The sequence below is a fragment of the Puma concolor genome, chromosome B2, assembly GCF_028749965.1.
Source record: "Puma concolor isolate L17-30 chromosome B2, mPumCon1.1.hap2, whole genome shotgun sequence".
In the NCBI taxonomy this organism is placed as follows: Eukaryota; Metazoa; Chordata; class Mammalia; order Carnivora; family Felidae; genus Puma; species Puma concolor.
The window spans coordinates 140,105,671-140,116,295 of NC_141671.1; the positions used below are offsets into that span (position 1 = coordinate 140,105,671).

Consider the following 10,625-nt stretch of genomic DNA (forward strand, 5'->3'; position numbering starts at 1 on the left):
TGAAGGTCATTTCATATCTTCTAATTGTGCCTCGAAATTTCCATACCCCTTCCTTCCCTGCCTACCCATTCACCAGGGAACTGCCTCAAATGCCGTTTGGAAAATATAAACTGTCAGAATTGAAGTTCCTCTTCTTCCAACTACAGGATCTATCCACTTAACTATATCTGATCTTAACATTTCTGCCTTCACTCCTGTAGAAATGGATGCTCCCAGGAAGACTGATTTTTGTATTCTATTTCTTCTCACTTTCTCAAAACCTTTGGCAATTACTTCCTCTTTTCTCATCATCTCTTTACCCCCTCTCTGCTAGATCATTGCCATCACCATACCAACACACTCTGGGATTTTTCATCTTGATCTCACATCTCCAACACCTCATTTCTTTTATAACATTCTTTCTTTTATAACAATGTTTCTAGAAAGTCATGTTATACTCTTTCAACTCCTCATCATATTTGTAAAAATTTATAAAACAACATTTTTAAATTTATACAACTGAGAGGAGTCAATTTTATGAAAACCAGAATACAGACAAGGAAGAAGAACAAATTAAAAACTATCAATTATTTCAACACCCAGAGAATTTCAAGCTTAAAATTTGGTATATGGTCTTCCTTTCCAAATAATTTAGTTTATAACTTAATCAATTCATCAATTTGTTATTTATTATTTAGTAATTTATTAGTAAATTATCAATTTATTATTTAGTAATTTAATTTATTACTTTATCAGGTAATACTTGTACATGTTTTTTAAAGAACAAAGACAATGGAGTGAGAAAGCGTTTTCATTTCCACTTTACTCACTACTCACTCCTGATTCTGGCTCTCTGGAGACAGCACTTTAACCTCCAGGGCAGAAGCTGAAGTCAGCCCGCAAGAGTTGATGCAAAGTTCTGCTCCTTGCTGACCACGTGACTTGGGTCAAGTTACTTAGCTCTCTGTACTTCAGTTTTCTCCTCTCCATAGTAGGTGTGACAATATAACCTATCAAAGGGGTTATTGATGGAATAGTGTTTAGCACACTGTATATAATACGTAAGTGTTGCTACAATTGTTTTTGTTGTAACTATTAATTGCATAATTCTAAATGAAATGTTCATATTACTATGTCTTGATTTTTAATATTAAGACAATAATTAGAGACCACGTTGTATTTATGATACTTTTGCTCTTTTACCTTGTCAGATGAAACACACATTGCCCATATCTCTATGCTAACATTACAGCCTGATCAAAATTTTTGCTTAAGTCAAAGATTCCAATATAGAACATTTCATCCTTTAAATTTCTTTGCTGTCATTGTAGTGTGGTTTTGGGAACAAGTGAAGGTAAACACATGTTTTCTATGCACCATGTTGAATGGAAAAGTTCCATTGGACCTTGACCCTGCTCGGTATTAAGTCACTAATGACCTCCATGTTGGCAATATCTCTGTCTTCTTCGGCTGACTTCTCAACAGCATTAACTACTTTCTCTATATTAGAGCACTTTCCTCTTCTAGCTTCTGTGATACCATCTTCCTCTTGGCCTCCTTTTTAGTCTCTTTGAGTTGTTCCTTCTCCTCTGCTAGACAGCAGGGTTTTGGAATACCCCTGGACTTACTTCTCTTCTTTTCTACATTGTCTCTTCCTAGACAGTCTATTTTGCTCATGTAATTTAAGCAGTGCCTAAATTCTGATGCGTTATTTATTTCTTCCATGGCCTTTCAAACATACATTGAATGGCCTAATTGATATCTCCAAATATCTAATAGTTATCTTAAAACTAACATGACCAAAATTTATATCTTGATCCCTTGCATTGCTGCACATACTAATGAAACATTTAAATTAGAAGAACAATCATGCTCTTACTCTGCCTTATCACCCAGTTGACAAAACTAAGATCCAAGACTCATTCTTGACTCCTTGCCTTTTCCTGCCTGTTCTAGCTCCAAAATATGTCCTGCATGCACTTACTTCTCTGAACTTTCACTGCTACCACCTTAGTCTGGGTCACCCATCTTATCTTGTCTGGACTCCTACACAAGTCTCCTTGCTTCCATTCTGATCCTTGATGACCAGGGACATTATTTTTAGATAGGTGAACAAAAAGGAGGAAAAGTGGTGATTCATTCCCACATTTTCATAGCCACAAACTCCTAAAAATAAGACAAGACCTCTCCTGATCAACCAAGGCAAACTCCCCCTTCCACCATCACATTACTTTCTGGGACAGAACACTTTATAGCAGTGCAACCTGAAATTACCCATGTGTTTGTCACTGGCCAACTCCCTCAACACCCATGCTACTTTGTCTGGAACATCCAATGCACAGAGAACATGTAAATTGTGGTAAGAAAATATTGTTTGAGAATGAATTAGTGAGCAAATCAATGGAAGCTATATGACAAAACTTCCATTTATTCAGAGCATTTATGTTTTTACACGAAATTCTTAGTGACAAAAATTATTTCAAGACCCAAATAAGTAAATCCTTCAAAGTGGAATTGTTGAATTTGAAGTACTTGTGGGAAACATATGGTACCATAAGATCATGCATCTAAATAGATAGCTGCTCTGTTTACCTCTGTATAACCACACAATTACATAATATATGTGGATATGAACAAATTAATCATTTAAATCAAAGCACATTCCATTTAGAACATTTAGTTTCTTTGTCTACTAAATATATAGTTTGATTTTTATAATATAGACACTATGGATTGATTCAGTAAGAGTAACGTTAAGAAATCTATCATCTATTCAGAAAATATACATAAGATGTGATTTTCTGTTAAGCACTTCATAATGTAAACCCCATGATAAGAAAACACCAAAGCAATTGTATTTTAAGATTGTGCAAAGGATAGCAATAAAAGTCTGCTTGCAAATGATATCTTCTTTTGTTTATTGCTTGTTCTTCTCCTCTGCAGAACAAATAAAAGTGTTTCCTTCAAAAGGGAAGTATTTATTGGTAAATCTAATGACTCAAATCTATACTGGAAATAATAGCAGTAGACAACATAGAGAACACAATATGTGTTTCAGGTGTGAGATTTTTAAAGTCAATTTTAATGTCTTCTAACATCTAAGTGAGAGTAAGCCTACAGTTCTTAATCATCTAGTCTGCATAGAACTGCAGTCTCCAGTGATTTTTATTAAAAAAAAAAAAAAGCGTATTCAAGGACAATAAATGTGCTTTACTGTCTTAGCTATCCTCAGACCTCTGCTACACAATTACAAAACATTAAAAGAGACACATTTAAAGGAATTAATGTACGTATGCATAAAATCTCAAAATAAGCAGTTAAAATGTCCAAAATCATATTTGTCCTAAAATCCAGTATTATATTTTTAAGTCGTGTCAGTAGTGATTATTGATATACTTAAAGGTTACATTAACAAATTAACTATTTGACTTTACATCTTTGCTTCTTCAAAAAGAATTCATATTCATATCATACACAATGTAGTAAAATTGCAATTTTGCATAATGCCGTTTTAACAGAAATGTCTGAAATTACTAAATAGGCTGAATTATGGGTGACACACATTGAATGCTATTTGTTAGCCCTTTATGTAACACCTTCTGTTTTTTATTTTGTGTGTTTCACCATATGGTAGTGTTTATCCAAATGCCTGCATTAATAAATTACCACCTAAGTATATAGTGAACCAAATATAGCCAGAATACATTGTGATTATAATATATTCTATAAAAATTCTCTACCATATTTGAAAATTACGTCTTTAGTTATGAAGGAAGATGTTTTTCTTATGCAGACAGATAATTCAAAAGCACACAGTATTATGTTGGTTTTATTCCTTTAGGTATTTTTTCAATATATAATTAGACTGATTCAGTTAAAAAATCAGTTTTCATGGATAATGTTCTCTCAGGATCCTCTCTAATTTGGTTTATTTGTAGCAATATTTCCTTTTTGTACATTGTATCTATACTAGAAAATTAAAAAAAAACAGTATGAAATTAACTTTCATTTTTCATCAGGGTAAACAAAGAGTAAAATTAAATAACCCACTTAATGAGGAATATGCAAATTTGGGGACCTATTTCTCAGTGAGCTTGGAAACCAAATGAATTCATAAAACAATTGCTCAAATCACTCTTTTTCAAAATATTTACTTTTAATGTTTTGGGTTTTTTGGTTTTTAGTAGTTTTTATGTTTAAATTTGGTAAGAAAAGAGTGGTAAGTAAATTTTAAATTCTAGTCGATTTATATACTTGAGATTCTATCTTCCAATGAATCTTTTTTTATATTATTATAAAAATCTTCCAACTTTTTAGGTTCTGTGACATTTTATTCCTTTACCGCTCAGGATTATTTATATGTATATTTGTCTATTTACTCATCCATTTTCTTATATAAAGTCAACATCGTTACAAAACAGTTGAAAGTAGCTTGCAATAATGTATACAACAGAGCAAGATAATGTATCAGAGGTGTATGAGAAATAGAAGATGACAGAAAAAAATTCAAAGGTATGAAATAAAACTAGCCAGAAGTTACTTTAGTTCATGTAATGCATGTAATGATATCTCGTTGTAGTCATTAACTAAGAACTTCTTGTTTACCATGAAAATACAACAACAATAATGATAATAATGAAAGGAACCACTCATATATTTTTTATTCTGTGTGAGACATTGAACTAAGCTCTCTACATAATACATATAATTTTTGCCCCAACCCTGAAATTATGCCTATTTTCTACATACTGAAACTAATGTTTAGACAGCTTGTCCAAAACCTTTTCTAAATTAGAGATAATAAGTCTACAGCCTAGAAATTCAAACTGGCTTCTGTGAAGCTAAAGCTAAACTTATTGACCCTCAGCCCCACATGTAATTAATTTTTGCCAGCTTTATCTTCATTATACACTAAAGGTCAAAGATTATTTGAACACTAAGCACGTTCAGGATGCCAGAATGGAACTGACTCATCTAATTTAGATTTACAATTCATTATCCAAGAAAGAGCAGTTCCTTTTACAACAGGATGAGGTTCCTCCGTACAGCTCATTGCAGAGAAATTTAGCTTTGCAGAAATCTTTGGAGTGATGGCAGTTTGAAGGTGTGAACCTTCTAACTGTGTCAATGGAAATAACATGAATTTGTAGAGGTTAAATAGTAAGTTGGAGTACCTAGAGCCCTTGGGATTTTCCACAAAGACCATTATGTCATGTGTAAATAGTGACTGATTAATTTTTTTCTTTTCGTATCTGCATGCCTTTTCCTTCCCCCACCCCCACAATATTGGCCTGGTTAGGATTTCTAGTATCCTGGTTAGAGAAGAAGCACCACTGTAGATGGATCGCTTCATGGGAGAATGCCCTATAGATTTTGTGACCATAGATATACAAGGTGTCATCACTCAGTTTGTGCCATAGTTCAAAATGCTATTCTGTTTTCTGTGAAGCCAATTTCTTCACAGAGATGGGGAACATGGTGAGAAGAGTGCATTCCTTAAGCTATGATTCCACTTCCAGTCTTCATTTGGTATAAAATGAACTCACTTTTCGTTTTAAAGGCCTTCGTTCTATGAACTGGCACAATGTGGGAACATAGACGTACACCACTCTCTATTGTGATAATTAAGGTCAGATTTATATTCACACTACCTGAAACTTTTACAGTTTTGCAAATCAAGTAAGAATAATGGGCTGCTATCGATTTCAGTCCTAGGGAACTGTGATCAGTTAGATAATATGAACAAAATAACTGATACTATTAAACTGATCGTATTTCCCTGTGAGCCAAACCATTCTGATATGTTCTGATAACTTTTTGGATCTGGCACCCATAATGGTTCCAGGTCTTTGGAGTTTGAGTGCTTCCACCTGGTCCCTGTCACTCCTGCATCTCATCATCTTCCCTGGATTCAGAGAGGCCACATTGATAGTAAACGCACCCACTGTTGTTCCTGGCCTTTATGGAGCTCTTCACAGATGCTGGAGAACCCTCCTCCAATGTATCAAACCTCAAAGGTTTGATGAAGAAAATGACTTCAGGACTCTCACAGTTAGTGTGTGAGTGAGAAGATCTCACATTAAAAATTCCATTCAGCATTTCTCTTTTTCCAGCCTTCGATTATTTTCCTCTAGAGTATACCAAGGAAGTTCTAGAATCTCAAGTTTATTTAGTATGGACTGTCTTTGGGTCCAGGTTAGAATATGTTGATTAAGCAAATTGTTGGAGCATTCCCAGTCACTCAAACTGATACAGTGAATAGAGAATCTCTGCTTAGTGCACCTATTTTAATATGTTCAACCTGAGTGAACATTATTCTCCTTCTACCCTGATCCTACACCTTAGATTATGTTCCTATACATATTCTGTATGTTTGTGTTAAAAGCTGGAAAAATGATGCAATTACCTTGATGTACGTACAGGATGTCTCCTAACGGATCATACTTTGCCAACATGCTGGAAGTCTGCTCAGACTTGGTTCTAGTTCTAGGTGTAGAAACAACGAGATGCAGCAATTCCCTGCAAAGCACTGACTTCATTGGAGACAAATACAGGTTTTCAGGCAAAGGGGAGATTAATCTCCTCAGAAAAAGGAGTAAAAGTTGCCCCTACAGGCACATGAGGATCAGTAGGATTTAGGAGTTCAAAGTCTTCAACTTCATCACAATCTGCCCATCAATCTTTATCTCGATGTTTAGGTCTTTGTGTTTCCAATATCTGACATAATTTTAGAATGCTTGTGAAATTAGGAATTTAGTTTAGGCATCTGTAGATTAGAATTAGGACTTCGTTTTCAAAAATCTTGATCCTGAAGCTATAGGAGATAATAAATTAGTTAGTCATAAAAGTTCTCTGATCCCCTACCTAAAACTTGAGTTTAGAATTTAAAGACCTGAGCTTATAATTTTCTTTCTCCAACTTCTCTGTACGTTGGAACCAAACAATGACTTCCTTTATTCTGAGAATCTTTCGCTATAATATTTTATGGTAGTAAATACTTGGTCACATATGGCTTGGCCTTCTGTTAGCATTTGATTATAGGTGATAATGAAAGGAATTCTTTCTGCCACTGTATGTGTGGACTGTCAGTGTCTGGCTTACCAACAACATTATTGCTTCCACATTTAATCAGATCAGAGAACTAATTACACATTCCCATTGTAAGTTTCTTTTCTCCAGACAAACATCTGATAATAACAATGGTATCAAGGGGCGCCTGGGTGGCTCAGTCGGTTGAGTGCCCGACTTCCGCTCAGGTCACGATCTCGTGGTCCATGAGTTCGAGCCCCGTGTCCGTGCTGACAGCTCAGAGCCCGGAGCCCATTTCAGATTCTGTGTGTCCCTCTCTCTCTGCCCCTCCCCTGCTTATGCTCTGTTTCTCTCTGTCAAAAATAAATAAACATTAAAAAAAATTTAACAATGGTATCAGTCAGTGTTCTGTCAAAGAAGCAAACCTGCACGAATATTGTAGAACAAAGGATTCATTATGGGAATGAGCTCTTACACAATTGTGGAAGAAGCTGGAAAAATAGGATGTTTTAAGACCTTTTAGAAGAACTGGAGATTCACAAGAAAGTCACTAACCAGCCTTTCTGTAGTCAGCCACATCAAGGTGCCAGACTTGGAGCATAAAAGACACATGATGGAGATCTGGCAGCAACACATAAGCAACTCAGAGTTCCAAATAATTAACAATTTGTTTGCAGTGTGACTATAAGTATTGGAATTTGTCCATTGCTCATAAACATAAACTACTTAACATGTCATCAGCCAGCCATTTTGGGAGAAGAAAAGTGCTTTGTGTGGAAAATATTTTTTGACTCTAATGTGGGAGTGAAATTATATAAATATTTATTTAAAAAGAAATGAGTAACCACAGATCAGTAGGTTCATTTTATTTTGCACTGATATTTATTTCATTTTTCCCTTGCTGAGCTTAATTTAAAAAATCTTGTGTAGAGAAGTTTTGTGCAATTTAATCAGCAGGAAAATGCATTTATTATGGAGAAAGCATTAAGAAACAAAGGAAAAGACTGCTGGGAGAATTTATTTTGGTAATTCTACCCAGAGGGCTAAGGTTAAAGATTCAATTTATACTCAACAGGAAGAAAGCAGTGAATAAAGAAGGCAGAGTGACTTAGTTAGCAAGATATTTTTGTGGCATAAATACTCCATGCAAAATGGTCAAATTTGTTTGGAACCACGACTGGAAAATACCAGCAGAAAACAGAGCATTGGAAAAAATCATCCTGGTCCATTTTGCAGTTAAGAAAAGATAAACGGATCATCTTCAATATAGTATTCTAAGACATAAGCAAAGTCTCTTGAGAACAAAGAAAATTGAACTCTCACCTAGGACAGATTGTAAAGAATCCATCAAAGAGTGTATGGTGATATTCTAGGTATGAAGATCAACAGGTTCAACATTATGGGGGTTGTAGAAGGTTCAGAAATGTGTTGGGAACAGGGAAAATTAAGATTTAGAAACATTCTATGGCATGCAATAAATGGTGATGATCTGGGAGATGAGTTAATGTGGTAAAGAGAGTGGACAGGGGATGAGGAGTTAATTCCATAGTGAGGAGACAGGGATGAAGGGTTGATTCCATAATGATTTCTTAGGAATGCCATGAAAAGAACTTTTGTAGACTAAATTAAGAAAGTTGGATGGAGAAGAATCAACAAATTTATCCAAAGTAGTAAAATGATCAAAATTTATATTATTGAACACTATAGCAACAAAGCAGAAAAAAGACTGGTGTTGGAAGAGAAAAAATTGCTGCCCTATATACAGCTCTATCTGGAGCTTATGCAAAAAATGAAAAATCATGGAGATATGTTAGAGAGAGAGATAAGTGATGGACATTTGAAGACTTTTTTTTTTTAAAGGACCAGAGAAGGAGAGAGGTGTGTGTGTGTGTGTGGGGGGGGGAGGGTATTCTGAAATTATAGAACAAGTAGAGATTAAAGAAAGAGAAGTACAGAGTAGTGGTAAGTGGAAGAAGTATAATTATGTAAGTCAGAAAAATCAGGATTAAATTAAAGTTATATCACAAAAGATTAACAAAGTTGTAATCCCAAGAATTTTGTCTCTGAAAACAAGGAAGGAAGGAAGGAAGGAAGGAAGGAAGGAAGGAAGGAAGGAAGGTGGGGAGAGAGACAGAGAGAGAGGGAGAGAGAGGAAGGAAGGAAGGGAGGAAGGAAGAAGAAAGAAAGAAAGAAAGAAAGAAAGAAAGAAAGAAAGGGAAAGAAAGAAAAAGAAAGAAGGAAGGAAAGAAAGAAAGAGAAAAGAAGGAAGGAAGGAAAGAAGGAAGAAAGAAGGGGGGAAGGAAGGGAAGGAAGAAGAGGAAACGAATGATTAAACCACCAATGGAGAAATTTGGGAAATATAAAAATTTCTTTTTAGTCTTTTTATTTTATTTATTTATTTATTTATTTATTTATTTATTTATTTATTTATTTAAATCCAAGTTAGTTAACATATAGGGTAATAATGACTTCAGGAAAAGAATTTAGTGATTCATCACTTATATATAACACCCAGTGTTCATCCCAACAAGCATTAAGTTATCCATAATGCCCCTCACCCATTTAGCCCATCCCCCTACCCAACACCCCACAAGCAACCCCCTCAGTTCTCTGTATTTAAGAGTCTCTTATGGTTTGTCTCCCTCTCTATTTTTATGTTATTTTTGCTTCCCTTCCATTATGGTTCAGTTTCAGGACCCATTCCTTACTAGTTGTTTGACCTTGAACAAAATGTCCAACCCCTCAAGCTCTCATTTTCCTCACCTGTTCATGGGGCATTGACTCCTATCACATTAGGTGATAGAGAAAGTGAAGTGAAATAATATATGAAACTCTCATAGTACGTAGCACACAGCAAGTGCCTCTAAATGCCAGCCTCTATTTTTTCTACATGTTTTAAATATTTAAACAATGAGCAGTGCAACATATTTGTTATCCTTACAAAACAAACTAATGTTTCATGTATTTTCACTTACTTGCATTAGCTGAGAATCCCCTCACCTCCAAATCACAATATAAACAATGAAAATAAGAAATGTCTATTAGTGCTAATGATGTTAACTATTTCCTGATTTTTTTTTTAATTAGCAATAATCGCACCTCGGATAAACCTCATTGGCTATGATACTGCCACTGCGCAAAGCTTGATTTTTTTTTTAAATGGAAAGCATCTTGAAGACATGACATGAATCTAATAAGGACTCAGTTTTGCAGACATTTATTTTTGTTCCTGTTCTAGAACAGGACTAATAGAGACAAGCAAAACAATATTCCCAACTAAGTTAATTGTACTTAATCATTTAAGGTGCATCATAATCATTTAAGGTTAATCATAAGGTGCATAAATTTATCTCTGCACTGCATGCGTCTTGGGAGATACTCACTGGAAATTACATATTTCTCATTCAAAATTAAGAAACTTGGGAGCAAAATACATCTGAGGTTTGCCTAGACACATTTTGCTCTGATTTGATTTACATGGAACAAGCCTGGCAAGAATAAGGCCAAAGGACTCTGTTAATGCAATAATTTCTAACAGTCAATAGGACCATTTTGAAATATTTCATTATCCTTATAAATTGGAAGGAGATGTGTGGGCCTGCATGGAAATGCTGATG

At 34.8% G+C, this 10,625-nt stretch overlaps 1 non-coding gene across 1 annotated transcript; it reads right to left on the reverse strand.

Moving 5' to 3' along the window:
* Positions 1-10,015: 10,015 nt before the first annotated feature.
* LOC112863034 (U4 spliceosomal RNA) lies at positions 10,016-10,152 on the reverse strand. Its single transcript, XR_015251769.1, has one exon. It is a non-coding gene; the product is annotated as a U4 spliceosomal RNA (small nuclear RNA).
* Positions 10,153-10,625: the final 473 nt, after the last annotated feature.